This window comes from Hibiscus syriacus, unplaced genomic scaffold, assembly GCF_006381635.1.
Source record: "Hibiscus syriacus cultivar Baekdansim isolate YM2019G1 unplaced genomic scaffold, ASM638163v2 tig00000340_pilon, whole genome shotgun sequence".
Lineage (NCBI taxonomy): Eukaryota > Viridiplantae > Streptophyta > Magnoliopsida > Malvales > Malvaceae > Hibiscus > Hibiscus syriacus.
Genome location: NW_024061783.1, coordinates 11,139,450 through 11,155,836, shown reverse-complemented (window position 1 = coordinate 11,155,836; position 16,387 = coordinate 11,139,450). Strand labels below are relative to the sequence as shown.

The 16,387-nt window shown below is 35.5% G+C and overlaps 1 pseudogene; it reads left to right on the top strand.

Annotated features, from left to right (window-relative positions):
* Positions 1–1,113: 1,113 nt before the first annotated feature.
* LOC120199844 lies at positions 1,114–15,307 on the top strand (annotated as a pseudogene).
* The last annotated feature ends 1,080 nt before the right edge of the window (positions 15,308–16,387 follow it).

Below are 16,387 nucleotides of genomic sequence, written 5' to 3'. Positions count from 1 at the left end.
TTGATTAATTTGGTTGGTTAATTCGGTTATAACTGAAGTTTAAACACCTTAAAGCTAAGTAATATATATAATATATTAAATATTTAATAATTTTAGTTAGTTCAGTTAATTAATCAATTTCGTCGATAATCGAAGTTTGAAAAAAATCATTACCCGTTAACGATCATACCTAAAATTAACCAACGGATTAATCGAAAAAAAATTTCGGTTCAATTGGATAATTCAGTTTTAACCGAATTATAAACACCCAAGATCTAATGGCTCAACCATAATCTACAATTTGAGGGTGAGTTTGGTATTTAAACCTGATATTTGTTCTGTAATTTCATCAAGCTTATTTCATTAAATAGCAAAACAGATCAGTAAAATAGATATTGAACTCTCGTCTCTTCTATTCGCTTGCCTTGCCTTTTCAACTCTCTGCTCTGCACTGCTCTGGTACTTAATATAACCTTTGATTTTAATGTCTTTTACCTATAATTTCCTATTAACGGCCGAATCTACTCTTGATTTTGTTCGCGCACTCATGGATTTTTTCTTGTGTCTAAGCGACTAGGTTTTTCACTTTTAAAGAATGCAAATCCACGCTTTTGTTTATAAACATTTTCTTTACATCGCATTGTCTTCGCTGTATCTTGTAGGGCTCTAATCGTTTTAACTAATCTTATTTTTTTTCTAGTAATTTCTTGTATTGTTTGTCTCCTTTTCTGTTTTAGTTCATGGTCTTTCAATAATGCATTATGGATACTATTTTATTTTGTTGCAGTCATGTTTGACAATTTAGGTTATTAACGTTTTACTTACTGTTATTTGCTCGAATTTGATCTGCTTCTTAATTCTTTAATTTTTGTATATATACAATTTACTTTCTCTATGAAGCTCTTACCTGCTTTTATTTTATTTTCTGTTTTTTTTGCTTTATTGCACCGTCGATTTCAGCTTAGATAGTGTAAATTGGCTTTGAGATTGTTGGAACTTCACATTACAAAGATGGCAAACTTACAGATGACCGGTATTCTAGAAAAGGTATTGTTATTAATATGCTGATTTAATTGAATTTTTCCGGGTTTTCTCTGTCTTGCTTCAGCTCTTACAGTTTGCTCAAGTTTATAGATGCATGAGAAAATAAAGAGAAAATGGAAAAAAGACTTATCTGATACAGTTTCGTAACTTATTAATCTCTACCTATAGATGACTGGGTAGGATAAAGATTATAGATACATGGCTACGTCTGATTTGTTAAATGAGCTAAACAAGGAGGGCTTTAAGGCTGATTCTGACCTTGAGATAAAATTGTCAAATATTATCCTCCAGCAACTTGATGATGTAGCTGGTGACGTTTCCGGATTGGCTGTCAAATGGTAAGTTTTTTGTTCTTTGACGAGGTGTTTTGCATTCATAAGTTTGTATATTTTAGGTATTTTATTTTGAGTGGTAGCAGCATGCTAGGCCAGTTTACAGGATTTTTCCTGGTTCTCGTATTGCATTGTTTTGAGTTTACTCTTATTTTATCTTCTATTGCAGTCTTGCTCCATTGGTGAAGAAGGTTGGTGAACCAAGAGTTGTGGAGATGACCAATAAACTCTTTGAGAAATTGCTTAACAGCAAAGATCAACACCGTGACATTGCAAGCATAGCTTTGAAGACAATCATTGCTGAAATCTCTACTCCATCGCTTGCACAATCTGTTTTAATTTCTATATCTCCTCAACTAATAAGAGGAATAACTGGCGGGGTAGTTTCCAAACACTGCTTGTCAATACTTTGTGATTGACATCTTCAGTGAATTCCACCATGAAAGTGTTCCTTTTGAAGTATTGTTTTAGTTTCTTGATTCTATTAAGTTCTGATGCAGAAATTTAATTCCTCTAAGATTTATGGACAATGATATTTGCCTCATAAAGTTCTCATAAATACTTCTTTTACTGCTTCATCATGCTAATCATATATAGGACCATGAAAATGGGATGAACCTTAAGGCTGATATCACTTCCTTTGGCAATGTTGTCTTTTTGCAGTGAAAGAAATATAGACATATATTTTCTTTTTCTTTCTTGCTTTGAATATTATGTATTCGTGGTTATTTATTTATTATTTATTTTAATATTTTTGTAGGGGACTAGCACATAAATCAAATGTGAATGTCTTGACATTTTATGTGATGTTCTTCACAAGTTCGGAAACCTTATGGCAACTGACCATGAGATACTTTTGAATGCATTGCTGTAACAATTGAATTCCAATCAAGCTAGTGTTAGAAAGAAGACATTTTCTTGTATTGGTAAGATGTGTTGAATTGAAACACATCTGTTTGTTTGGTGATCTTTTTTATCATCTTTTCCATTGATTGAAATTTTGTTCCTTTAAAAGTGATTTTGATGTGCTCAAACTTATATTTCATTTTGGAGTCCTTTGTGGAGTAACGGTTTGACGAATGGAGAAAGCTAATTTTCCTTTAAATTTATTTATTATTTCCTTAAGCTTTCAGTTCCTGTACTAATTTTGCTCAATATGGAGAAAGCTAGACGCTTTAGGTCTCTAGCTTCGATAATCGCAATCTTCTTCGACTGCCAAGACTTTGGAAGAGAGTAGATCATCTTCCTCACAACCATCTCATTGGAGATTACTTCTCCAAATCCCTTGAGACCATTGACAATCACGGAAAATCTATCCATCATAGCTTAGATGTATTCATCGGGTTTCATCTTGAAATTCTCGTAGCTATGGTTGATAAGACTTATCTTGGTTTCCCTCACTTCATCGGTTCCTTCATGAGTGACTTGGAGCTTATCCTATATCTCATTGGCATTTGAATAAGAGGAGACTCTTCCATATTCATCCGGGCCTAATGTACAAAAGAGAATATGCATATCTTTAGCATTGAGTTGGAACTTCTTCTTCTCTCCATCACTCCAATCGTCCATCTCGCTGGTTGGAATGGTGTAGCCTTTCATGATAGAGTTCCAAGCTCCTAGATCGTTGGCTTGAATGAGGAGCATCATCCTATTCTTTTGATAGGCATAATTTGCTCCATTGAAGTAGGGTGGCTTGTTGACTGGTTGTAAATCTTCAATATAGTGGGCACCGGAGGTTGAAGCCATTTCTTTGTCGGTTGTGTTAGGAATAGGTAGAGCTTCTTCGAGGATCATCTCAAGGTGGTTAAACCTTCTAATGAGTCAAGCTCTAATACCAATTGTTAAAATTTGAAGAGGCTCAATTGAACAAACGTAAATGTGCAAAGGGGGTTAATTGACAATAATTTAATTAGGGAGTAAGGAGAGCAAAAGATAGAAAAATTTGGTAAAAGGATTTAAAGTGATTCGACTTATCAACCAAGTCTATATGCACTACCTTAGCTTCTCACTAAGGATTTTCTAACAAATTCACTAATTTGTTCTTTCTTTTTCAAGGATAAAGAGATAACCTTTAAAACTCTTTATCTTTTGAATTGGCTAAGATAGAACCAAAACTCCTTTACAAAAAACTCCTTTACAACTCTTTTGAATTGGAGGTGCAGTGGTATTGGTGAGTTGCTTAAAGATACAGAAGGCAAGAAGCTGGAGTATTTCTCGGTTGCGTCAGGACCTGGTCCGCCGGTTCTGGCAGAACTCAAAGCTATTCAAGCAGGGTTGAAAATGTTTTTAGCTTTGAAGTGGAAAGACAAGGGGCGTCTTATCTTGGAGACTGATTCTTTGGTTGCTGTGAATTGAATTAAAAACCCAGAGTTCTGTCCTGTTGTGTTTAGCAATTTGGTTAAAGATTTAGCGAAGAGTGTGTTAGTTTCAAATGTGTTGCTAAGGTTTGTGAAGACAATCAATAATTGGGAAGCTGATGTTTTAGCTAAGGCGGGAATTGGGTAAAGGTTGCTGTGTTTGTGTTATGGTTTAGGATTTTGTTTGGAATGTTAGTTTTCACTCCTAAAGAAAGGTGTAGGTATATGAGAAAGGTTGTAATCTAGGGGGTTTTTCCTAGGATGTACTCTATGTTTCTATTAATAAAATTTGGGCAGTCTTTTCCTCTTTCTAATGCCCGTTAAGATACCTTGTAGCTTAACGGTTATGAAGGGGGTTTTTAACGAGGCCTCTTTCTTATAAAAAAAAAAATTAAGGCTACCTAAAACTTGAAATGACCTGAAGCCTGCTTGAACCTCGAATGATCTCGACTTGAGATGACAAGAGCCTTGGGTGTCCTTGACACAATACATTATGGAGATGGATTGATACAAACTTTGGTAGAACTCAAAAAGCAATGTTTGTCTGACTTATATTATTTATATTCACTTGATTTTTCTTGTAATTATGGTTAAGAGTTATAAGGCTGCCATAACGAAATAAAGTGCTTGTCTGCATCTATGTTTTATAATCTGGTATGGCAGTATATTTTTTCGATTGTCTTCAAAATCATGTAAAGGAAGTTCCAGAAAACTGCACACAGCTGTTTGCTCTAATAATTGCACACAAATAATAGAATTTTGCTACCCTGCATTGATACTTAGCTTTATTTGAACACCTTGAATTTCTTATCATATGCCTTAAGTTAATAGTAGGATTTTAAAGGTGTTGAGCTTATCATCTGCTCTAAGTTAGTATTAGTAATTGTCTTTGAAATCATGTAATCGAAGTTCCAGAAAACTGTAGGCTGTTCTTTTCCCTAATTACCTTACACAAATAAAGGAATTTTCCTCCCTTGCATTGATGTAGAACTTGTAGTTTTGGGGAAATCGAATTCTTATTTCTATTTCTAAACTGGGTTTCAGAGAAAGAAGAGAGTCCTCATCCTTTTAAGGACCTCTTTTGTACAAGAAGTCTAACCTAATTCAGATTCTATTTAAAATTTAAATTAGAGATAAACTAGGAGTTTTATCCTAAACTAACTAACAAACTATTTACAAATAATAAATAAATCTTATCTTTAATCTACAGAACTTTACATGAACATCTTGAAGTTTCTCATCATCTGCTCTGAGTTAATATTAGGGATTTAGAGGATCTGAGCTCCTTTGATAAACTTGGGGCTTGAGCTTGACTAAGCTCTATCTGGCTTAATTCTTCTGCTTGAGATAGACTCAAAAAATAATTAAGCTACTTGGGCTCGATTCCATTAAGCTCAATTATCGTCAATTTGATTAACAAGCTTGGAACTTGAGCTTGAACTCGAATGCAGCACTGAAGCCAAGTTTTAAAAAAATGAAGTATATAGTACTTTATTTATCTATGAATAAGGTTTCATCCGCTGTCCCTCTTGATTTAAAAGCTCTACTTGCAGCCTGGGATGTTATTGTTCCTCAATAGGCTATTTGGAGTTTTATTCCTGGAGTTATAATCTGGTCAATCTGGAAATTTAGGAACTCCATAGTCTTCGAAAATGGTTCTGCAGACTCTGTCCTAGTTTTTGTGGCTAGATACCATTTAGCAGCTTGGTTTTTGGCTAAGAATCCAGGTTCTCCAATTTCCTTGGACCTCCTCATTGGAAACCCTTCCCTAGCTGATTCGTGCAAATCGATTAAGAAGAAAAAAATGCAGCCAATGTCGTGGTCTCCCCCCCCCCCCACCAACAACCCACGGGATGATTTTCTAAAGCTAAAAGTGGATGGTGCAGTTTCTAAGGACTGGTAAAAGAGTGATATTGGGGGCTTAATTAGAGATTCCAGTAGCCTTATTTTAGGTTCATTCTCGGAGTCTGCTGGTCCTGGCCCTCCTATCTCAGCTGAGTTAAAAGCAATTAGAGCTGGGATTCTTCTATTCACATCGGCAGTGTGGGGTGTAAAGAGTCGGCTGATCCTGGAGAGTGATAGTAAGAATGCTATAGAGTGGATCAAGGATTCTGCTTCATGTCCTTCATGTTATGAGCCTATTGTCAAGGAAATTGAGTCTGTTGTTAAGAGTCATGAGGTCCTCATTCGTTTCATTCCTAGGAGTGCTAATTATAAAGCAGATGAGTTAGCAAAAGAAGGGATTGGTTAATGTTAGGGTAATTAGGTTGTATGTTTAGTTCTGTTTTGGGTCTTTTTTTTTGTTGTATGTTTTGGTTTCAATCTGGTTGTAATCTTGGGGGTGTTCCTTCTCTATTTATGCAATATAATCTGAGGTACACTTTCCCCCCTTCCGCTTTTTGTTAGTTTGCCTACGTGGCTCTCTAACAATTATGAAGGGGGTTTTTAACGAGACCTTCAATTCTTATATATAAAAAAATTCAGCCACTGGAGTGTTGTAATTCTTGAACCATTACTTGTATAACTTATGCTTTAGCTTGGTTCTACTGTAAGCAAGTCTAGTATTGCAAAGCTCAAACTCACTCAACTTGTTACTTGAATTGCTCAGGCTTTATCTTAGCTCAATTGCAAATGAGTTGAATTTGAGTATTCGCTGACCAAGCCTAAGTTCCTCATAAGTTGCTGAACTCATTTAAACCCTGGTCATTATCATTGATGTTATTGTTTTCTTTCATGATATTATCATCAACATCGGCGCTTTCCTTGTCTTCATCCTCATTCTTGCTAGATGGGTTTGAGTTAATTTTTTAAATTAACCTTAATCTGTTGAGGAGCATTTATTGATTCATCTGTAAAAATGAAAATTTCCAATACCTTTGTGGATGCTTGTGCCTTTTTCAGCCTGATTCACTCTTGCAATGTTAATGTTATGCAGTCCAAGATGGCTATTGAAACAGGAGGTGCCAAAAATTGTTAAACCATAAATCGGCAGCTACGTGAGAAATCTATCAAGACAAAGGTAAGCATTGCTTACATATTTATAGGATATTGCATATTATTTATTTTTCATAACATATAATTCTATCTACAGGTTGGTGCATATTCTGTTTTGAAAGAACTTGTAGTTGTCTTGCCAGACTGCCTTGCCGATCACATTGGAACCCTCATACCTGGAATAGAGAAGGCACTAAATGTATGTGACTTCACACTTTTTTGGTGTGTACAAATATTTTATTTTTATTTTTTCATCTTTCCAAATATATTTGTAAATATTTCAGGATAAATCTTCTACTTCAAATCTGAAGATTGAAGCACTTATATTTACAAGATTGGTGTTGGCATCACATTCTCCATCTGTTTTTCACCCTTACACTAAGGCAAATTAAGTTGTTTATGTGGATGCTCAAACCCAGTGCTTTTGTGTCTCTGAATGGCAAAGTTCATTCACCTATTGTTTGAAAAAGGGTTGCATGCTTCATGCTTTTTGAATATCGCAGATTAGTTGAAAAATGCTGTTGTTTTACACTTCCATCTCTCTGACTGGGGGTATTTGGTTTCCAGAAACTAGGAGAAATATACAAAAGGTGAAACAAGGAAGCTTGCTACTCTAGATGTAACATGAGTATTTTTTGGGTTCATCTTTTCAATCTCTAAATTCATTATGGTCTTTCAATGATGTGAAGACTACGATAAAATTAAATTGGCTTGATGCTTCTTTGTTGTTTTTATATCCACCAGTTTTCTTAGCCCTGGATTGGCCATTTGTGCCTGAAACAATGCTGAGAAACTAAGTTAATCCACACACCATTTGATCTCTCTGTTTAAAACTGTTGTAACAAGTTTTTTTTCTGCTGCAATTTCAGCTCCTCCATCTGTTCTCAAAAAACGACCATGATGTTTTTTTGTTTGTTCTTTTTGAATTTTGAGTCTCTTGGTAAGCTTAACATGTATACAATTTTTCTGAGGGTATAATGCTTCCTTCTTTGTTTTATCTGGTTTTTGGTGACCAATATTAGGTTTTTCTATGATAACAAGTTGATAAATTGTTATTCAGGATCTTTCCACTCCCGTTTTATCTGCTGTTGGTGAGCGTTACTACAAAGCCACAGCTGAGGCATTGAGAGTGTGTGGAGAACTTGTTCGTGTAGTGCGCCCAAATCTTGAGGTGGAACCTTTCTATCACAATTTGAGATTTTGCTTAACAATTCTCTTTTTCCTTGAATAAGTCTTATCCAGATATAATCCTGATGTGTCTGTTTTGGTATTTCCAAATTTCATTTGAGTTATTGATTACAATAGTGATTCTATGGTGCAGGGTTTTGGTTTTGATTTTAAACCTTTTGTTCATCCAATCTATAATGCGATAATGTCCCGTTTGACTAACCAAGATCAAGACCAGGTAAGAAGAGTTTAATTACTTTTCTCCCTCCATGTTTCGTCTGTGATGAGTTAAATGCTTTTGAGATTAGTTTAATTAATGTTATGTTACTTTTCCTGTTTCCTATTATTCTCAGGAAGTTAAGGAGTGTGCTATTACTTGCATGGGGCTTGTCATTTCAACTTTTGGTGATAACCTTGGAACAGAGTTACATGCATGCCTTCCGATACTTGTTGATCGAATGCGAAATGAAATAACTCGGCTCACTACTGTGAAGGTTAGTTGCTTTCCATACTCTTGATCATAGTTACAGAAATCGCTCAACAGCCCACGATCTACGTACCGTACAATGCGATCCAAAACGCGGTACAAACGCGTTCCAGTAGTTTCAAAATCGCGATTCGGTACGACGATCCAAAATTGACTATGGAAGGAGCTATTCATCGTCTTCTTTTTCGAATTCGAAGGTATTAAGTGTGTGTTTATTTTGAAAGAAAGGAAAAGAAAAAACCGCAAACGAACCATTATTTAGCAACCAGAAATAAAAAAAATACGAGAGAAAAGAAAGAGTAAGGAAAAGAGAAAGATGAAAGCTTATCTGCTTTAGGCGTCAGAAAACTCGAAGGTCATTGCATTCAAAAGGGGTCGAGAGCTAATTTCTTAGATCTAAGGCTTTTTTTCTTGGTTTTTGGGGAAAAGGGTTCTAGATCCAAGTTTAAGAGGTTGAGAGGGTTGTTTTGGGCCTTTTATGTCTAGTTCCGGCCGTCGTGGATCACGCCGTTGAGTGGCGGTGCTCTCTCTGTCGATAGAGAATGCAGAGAACTCCCAAGTTCTCTTTTTCTGTTTTGTTGAACAAAATGAAGGCTTAAGGTTTTCTGAAACCTAAAAAAGTGATTTATATTACTATGGATACGAGTCTTTTAGAACCCACGTCTAATAGGGGTTTAATCATGTAAAGGCTTCCTTTAGTTTCCAGTTGTTGTGTTTTGGTCCTTGCTCAGAGGTTCTGTAACTTTCCAATATGGTTCTTAAGTTTTACATACATTTCATTTCGGTCCCAATTTTTATTTATTTATGGCATTTGACCTTCAAGTTTTGCATGTTCTATTTTAGTTATCTTTATACATTAGGTGGCAATATATGCACACACACTTAATACCTTTGAAATCGCGTTCCGGAGCGATCCGAAATAAGTCTACCCCCCTCGTACCGAATTTTAGGGACCTAGCGAATTGCGATCCCGTTCCACGTTCCCGTACCGGAGCGTACCGCGATCCATGTGACTATGCTCTTGATAATCATTTGTTTTAGTTGAAGCATTAGATTTATACAACGACAATTTTTGTTGTCTCAACCTGTGATAACCATTCTTTATTTTTTTGTGGAACATTTAATCATGCATGCTCTCATGTTTTTCTGGATGAATTTCTTTATTAGACCCACTCTTCATAGCTCTCATATTTAACCAAATATGTTTGCATTTTTAATACTTATAAAAATAAGTACTGGTACCACTGAAAAAATAAGTATTAAAAACAATGATGATGTGGCAAGAAGAAGTGGCATTAATATGCCATATATTATATTTACTGGATGAAGGCCATGTCTGACATGTCATTTAGTGATATTAAGCCTAGTTATTAGGTTGACACATGGGACGATAGCTAGTGTACCAGATTGGTCTTTTACTGGTACCAGGGGAAAAGTGGATTATGGCCATGTCTGGCATGCCCTTTAGTGATATTAACCTTAGTTGTTAGATTGACACACATGACGATAGCTCATGTACCAAATTGGTCTTTTAAAGTACTGGTACCACCAAAAAAAGTATACCGTATGGGGTTCTCAATGAGATTTATCGCTTTGTGGAAATACTGGCATGGTATTATTGGAATGTGTGACCATAACCAATTTTTGTCTATTTTACTCCGTAATGTAATTTTTTTTTTCTATTCTATTTTCTTGGAAGTGAGGAAGTCCCATTGTGAATCTTCTGAGAGTGGAACTTATTGGCATCTAGAGTATACTCCAGGATAACTGTGCTCTTTTTAAAAGGTGATTAAAATAGTATTATATTTTCTCAATTGCCTCAATGGGGACTAGGATTAGCTTTTATGTATTTATATTGCATAGTGACTTTTACCGTCATATGATAAGATTGACACGTGACTATAGCTCACTTTCCAGATTGGTCTTTTGAAGTACCGGTACCACTGAAAAAGTATATTGTATGAGGTTCTCTATGAGATTTATCCCTTTTCGAAATACTGGCATGATCTTATTGGAATGTGTGACCACTCAACCAATTTTTGTCTATTTTACTCTGTAATGTAAAAACTTGTATACATCATGGAACTGATGATATCCAATTAAATATTTTCTCTTACCTCAAATTGTTTAAACTTCGAGAAATTAAGGACTATTTTCTTATAAATGCACATGTCATTGGCCGGGTTGCATTCTCATATATCTTGTAACGTCTTTGTCTATGATATATGTTTTTTTTAGTGAAGTTGTTTCTGATTTATGACTTCATTCAAAAAAGCGCATCTAGGCGCGCTTAAAGCGTTAGGTGCATTTGGGCGTGCGCAGCGCAGTACACAAAGCTGTCCCAGGCGTGTGCTTTTGAGGCTTTTCTAAAAAGGCACAGGGCGTGTGCTTCAGCCGCCTTTGGGGGAGGGAATATTTTAATAAAAAAATTAATAGGTTATGTAATAGATCTGTACATAAAATAGGAAGAAATAGAAGCAATAGAAGAAATAGAGAATAGCAGTAGAAGAGAAAGGCTTTCTAGAAATAGAAGAAATAGAGAGTAGCACTATAAGAGAACGACTAGAAAAGAAGCATAAGCCTTAAAATTCATTCATCATATTTTTCAAAATATTCCATAATCCTGACACATCAGTTTTATAACCCTAACATCTTACACGTGTAAGAACTGCACAGCACATCTTCCACGTCTAAGAACTGCACATCACATATTACACGTGTAAGAATTTCTTACCATTTATTATTTATTGGATGGAACACATTGGTTTACTTGATTATAAATTTTATGATGCTACATGCAATTTTACAACTGCAGTATAATTATTATCGGATCTGCTTATACTTCTTTGGCTGCATATGTTGAAGTTACTTTTTTTAATTGTTGGTTTTTGTTTTTCTACATGCTCATGCAAGTTTGTGTTTGACCTCTGAATCCGTCCAATTTGGAATATAGGCATTTTCTGTTATTGCCGCTTCTCCACTCCGGATAGATCTATCGTGTGTTCTGGAGCATGTAATTGCAGAGTTGACTGGATTCCTGCGGAAAGTATGGAAGTTTGCATCTTGTTGAATTAATGAGCTGTTTTGTTTTGATTCTTATGGTTAATCCTAAATACCATTGGTTTGGAAAACAGGCAAATCGGGCTTTAAGGCAGGCAACGCTAGGGACACTAAATTCATTAATTGTAGCCTATGGAGATAAAATTGGCCCGTCTGCATATGAAGTTATCATTGTGAAACTTTCAGCTCTGATAAGGTTCTCTTCCGACTTTACCTATCATTATTATTACTATTATTTCTCGTGGTTATAACTGTTTGATGCTTTCCAAACCCTTCTCTTTGTGTTAGTGACTCTGATTTGCATATGACGGCTCTTGCTCTTGAACTCTGCTGCACCCTAATGGCCGGCAAAAGATCTAGCCGAAATGTTGGTTCTGCTGTTAGAAATAGAGTTCTTCCTCAAGCACTAACATTGATCAAGAGTTCATTGCTGCAGGGCCAGGCACTATTGGTATCTCCTTTTCGATTTGATGAGGTTATATCTGCTGTAAAAATAATTTTTTGTGTGTATAAGCATTCTTTTTCGGAAATTGCAGGCTTTGCAAAATTTTTTTGCTGGCTTGGTGTATTCGGAGAACACTAGTTTTGATGCATTACTGGGATCTCTTCTTTCAAGTGCAAAACCATCTCCTCAATCTGGCGGTGTTGCAAAACAAGCGTTGTATTCTATAGCTCAATGTGTGGCTGTTCTCTGTCTTGCTGCAGGTGATCATAAATGTTCATCTACGGTCAAAATGCTCACTGAAATCCTTAAAGATGATGGCACAACCAATTCGGTATTCTCCTTAAATCTTTTCTGATTTTCTTCTCGATGTTGCTACTACTGCATTGCTTGTATTCTTGCCTGTAAATTGACAATTGGCCAGTGTTTATGTATTACTGATTTATCTTGGTGTCATATCTTTGCTGTTGGATTTGGATTCTAGTAATTTTTTTTTGATAGAAAGTAGGTCTCATTAAAAACCTCCTTCAAGCCCTGCCATGTTATGAAGGTAACATGAAGGAACAAAGGAGGAGGAAAAGAGTGCCAAGAAACTTTTATTCACAAGAGCCAAATTACAAAGATTGAACAGACTCCTAGACTTTCTACTGAAGAACATAAGACTTAAAACAAACCACCTAACAAACTGGAAAATACACTCCTGCTAATCAACACGATCAAATAACCCAAAAATCACCCTATCCCATCTTTAGCTAGTTTGTCAGCTTCCCAGTTTGCCGTCCTCAAAATATGCCTAAATATAATATCTTTTCCAGTCAAAAGCGAAACTATATCCTTCACCAAGGATAGATGCAAAGGGGGGCTTAAACCCGGATTCTGGATCCACTTCAGAGCGATAGATGAGTCTGATTCCACGATAAATCTCTGATTTGGGACCAAATCCAATTCCTCCATAAGACAAATCCCTCTTTTAATTGCCAACAACTCTGCCAAGATAGGAGGACCACCCCCTACTGATTCAGAGAACCACTGTAGCAATAGTCCTCTGCTATTCCGAATCAGACCACCAAGTATTTACCTTTCATCTTGGACCAGATTGATAATCAGCAGAAGAAACAATACCTCTTGCTTCATTCTCTTAAGGAGGTATGTTTTCTTGAAATGGCACTCAAACCTTACTGGATATTTTTGTCTGATGCAGCTTCTATGTTAAATCTAAATTTAATTCTTGCAGGTTATAGTAAGGCAATCTGTAGATAAAGCAGAGTTTCAGGATTCAAGCGTTGAGAAAATTCTCAAATTACATTTTAACCACTGTGAAAGTGAGGAAGAGGGGGTCAGAAATATGGTGGCTGAGTGCCTTGGTAAAATTGCACTCATTGAACCAGTAAAACTCATTCCAGCACTTAAGGTATTTTCACAAGTCCAATGCACTTTGACCTTCTGCTGAGCTTTTGGCATTTGAGCGTAATTTAATAATGCATTTATTATTTTAAAATTTGAATTTCTTACAGTTGAGAACAACCAGTCCAGCGGCATTCACTAGGGCAACAGTTGTCATTGCTGTAAAGTATTCTATTGTTGAGCGACCGGAGAAGATAGATGAGATCATTTATCCTGAGATTGCTTCATTCCTTATGCTTATCAAGGATCAGGATCGAGTGAGTACCGTCTACTTCTGATAAATACCCAAAAGAAAAAGAAAAAGAAAAATGCTTTTATGTGGTTTCCAATGTTTCTAAGCCTTATTCTTGTTTATCTGAAATCATTGATGCAGCATGTTAGGCGTGCAGCTGTGTTGGCTTTAAGTACTTTTGCTCACAATAAGCCTAATTTAATTAAGGGACTTCTTCCTGAATTACTGCCACTTCTGTATGATCAAACAATTGTTAAGGTAACTAAAAGTTTACTTTCTGCTGATTGTACTGATGATTTGCAGTTAATTCGGTTTTTAAATTAATTTTCTGTTAACTGAGAGATTTTCATGCAACGCAGCCGTTAATTTTCTTAAACTATTAGCAGCTTCCTTTACAAACAAAAAGTTATTATATAAGGTGTCAGCTAATGGTGACTTTCTGGATTGTCCTTACAGCTTTACCTCGCAAATCGTTTGGTTTTCTTTTGTTTAATTCTAGTAACTCCCAAAATAGAAGAGGAATTCTTTTTGGAAGAATATGCTTTTAATTCGTTAAGCTTCAGGATCTGTTCTGCGGAGTTAATCATGATATTTCAGGTTTGATGCAGGGCTACATGGTTTCATTTGTTCATTTTTTTTGTTTGCATCATTCTTTTTTATGTTTGTAGTTTTCTACTAGTCATCGTTTTCCTTTACACTTTCTCTTTGTAACTTGTGTGTATATGCCTGCTTTTTCTTAAGTTTTTATTTTAAATTCTGGCCTGGTGCAGAAAGAATTGATAAGAACTGTCGACCTTGGTCCCTTCAAGCACATTGTGGATGATGGTCTCGAGCTGAGGAAGGCAGCTTTTGAATGTGTAGACACATTGCTGGATATTTGTCTTGATCAAGTGAACCCTTCATCTTTCATTGTCCCTTTCCTCAAATCTGGACTTGATGGTAAGTTGCTCCCCCTTTATATTGTGGTTATAAACCTTCTTGTGTATACATTCGTCGTTATATTTAGTTGAGTAATAATTAGATGATTTATTATACCAGTTAACAATTTTTTAAAGAAGAGGATAGTTTTATCGTGAGTTGTACCTGAAACCAAAATCTGATTAAAATAAATTAAATTATTATGTCTTGAATTATTCTCTGGATCAGAAGCTCATCTTTTTTGGTCATGCACAAATCTTAGGGCAACAGTTATAAGGTTATTTGGCTGAAGATAATACATTTTTTTTCCTTAAATCATTTATCTGATTAAGATTTTTCGCATTTTGTCAGATCATTATGATGTTAAGATGCCTTGTGATCTTATCCTTTCGAAACTTGCCGATAAAGGTCCATCTGCTGTATTACCAGGTGAGAGATGAATTGGATTATCTTTACTGAGATCCAGGTAATTGTTTAACTATCATTTGTTTATCGTCTCAAATTTGATATTCAGTGTTGGACTCACTGGTGGACCCTCTTCAAAAGACTATCAATTTTAAGCCCAAGCAAGATGCTGTGAAACAGGAAGTAGATCGTAATGAAGATATGATCCGTAGTGCTCTGCGTGCGATTGAATCCTTGAACCGAATAAGGTTTTGCATTTTCACTTGATAGAGTAGCGATGTTTTTCATTTCTACTTGACCATTTTATTAGGCGATCGAGTTTTATGATTTTCGTATATTGCAGCGGGGCAGATAACAGCATGAAGTTGAAGAATCTGATGAGCGAAATATCGAAATCCGCAACATTGTGGGACAAGTATTACTCCATCCGGAATGAGTGAGGTGAGGTATACTAATCGTGTAAAGTAGGTTAGGATTGGATTTATTATATCGGAAACGTTGTTGGGAAACAAGATGACCGTTGCCTCGTGCTGCATGCTGCTTTTGTTTTAATCTGATACTATTTTGGATCTTTATTTTGAGATTATTTCTATTCATTTTTATTTGATTTTCCAACTATGCATAGAAAATTATATATACTTGAACCTTAAAAAGAACACGAACCAAAAGATTTCGGCGGTAAAAGAATTGTTATTCCTTGAGATTTTGAGCACCAGAAATGCTAGAAAATGAACATTCAATGTCAAATAATTAAAATTTATCTTTGAACAGATATCGTTTAATATTTATCTCAAATTAATAAAAAATTTAAAAAAATAAAGTGTACAATTAATAAAAGGGTAAAGTATATAAATAGTCCTCGAATTTTTATTTCGTTTCCACTTCTGTCCCTATCGCCACCCACCATTAGTGGGCTCTAACAGTCAACCTATTTTTTTCTTTCCCAAATTTGAAATCATAAACCTTAAAATTCAAATTTTTCATTTTTCAATTTGTTTTTATAAACAATTGCTAGCAATGGAGACACCAATGGAGAGACCACCAACTGCAATTCCAATTTTTTATTATGGAATATTAGCTAGCGTTTGCACAGCTTGGACGAATAATAAAGCACAGCTTGGACGAATAATAATGCACGGCTTGGACGAATAATAATGTTGGTAGGAGATTCTTTGGGTGCATTAACTACGGGCGTTCATTTAGAAGAAATTGCAATTTTTTATTTGGAATGATCCACCAATGAATCCATATTCACGTTATGTTATCATTGGTTTACTAAGGAAGATGAGAGCCGTGGAGAGGGGAAGAAGGATTGAGCGAGTGGTTTGGGTGATTTGTTTGGGGGTTTTATTGTTCTTACTTATGTTGGGTTAAGAAAGGCTTAAGCAAGGGATTCTTAGTTTTTCCCCTTATGTTTGTTGGTTCAAAAATTCATTTTGGGAAGGTTTTGTTGTTATTGATTATGTTGGGAAGAAGGATTAAGAAAGGAATTTGAACTTCTGCATGTAATTGAATTGGTTATGAACATGAATTTGAGGTTCATCAATTTGCTTATATTTTTTTATG